Genomic DNA, 723 nt, shown 5'->3' on the forward strand with positions numbered 1-723 from the left:
AGCTGCGCCTGAAATAAAACTACAAACTTCAATATAATTTTTCACAACTCTGCTGTGAATTGTGAGAGTATTTCCATTTGTTCAGGGGTGGGCTGGATGTGATGGGAATATGTGTGTGTGTGTGTGTGTGTGTGTGTGTGTGTTTAAGAGAGAGACTGATGAAATTCAGTTTTCACCACCTTCCAGGCATTTTCAGTAAAACTTCTTAACAGTTTGAAACAAAAGGCCTTCAACTGAATCACTCACCAAACCACAAATTAAAAAGAACCTTGTGGGTATTTTGACTGGACTGCTTTTGAGTTTCGTTTCAGGAGTAAGAGGTGTGTTTTTAAAGAGGTTGTTCTGAAATATGGTCCCCAACACAACACAGGATATCAACAACTCGGATTCGTGTGCCAGAATGAGTGTGTGTAGACATGAGATCTGATGAATAGAAACAACTAGAAACATTCCTCCCTTCACTCCTGTCCCGTTCCCTGTATCCCTCTCTGCCCTGACCACAGCCATTTCCTCAGGAAGACCTGAGGGCGACCACACAATTGTGTGACATTCTCACCAACACAATTCATTTTCTCTCTCTCTTTCTCCATCACTCAGTGACTTAAAAGTCAAAGATCTGATACTTTATACTACTTGATAAAATTATATCACGTATTATAATGTATATAATGGACTGATTATAATAGTTTTAGTTAACAATAACACCAGTGATATATATATATA

General features: G+C 38.5%; 1 protein-coding gene across 3 annotated transcripts in view; it reads right to left on the reverse strand.

Moving 5' to 3' along the window:
• Positions 1-723, reverse strand: part of LOC107677289 (rho GTPase-activating protein 29-like) — a 13,876-nt gene that overhangs the window by 6,908 nt on the left and 6,245 nt on the right. The window lies entirely within an intron of this gene.

The sequence above is a fragment of the Sinocyclocheilus anshuiensis genome, unplaced genomic scaffold (assembly GCF_001515605.1).
Source record: "Sinocyclocheilus anshuiensis isolate Anshui unplaced genomic scaffold, SAMN03320099.WGS_v1.1 scaffold392, whole genome shotgun sequence".
In the NCBI taxonomy this organism is placed as follows: Eukaryota; Metazoa; Chordata; class Actinopteri; order Cypriniformes; family Cyprinidae; genus Sinocyclocheilus; species Sinocyclocheilus anshuiensis.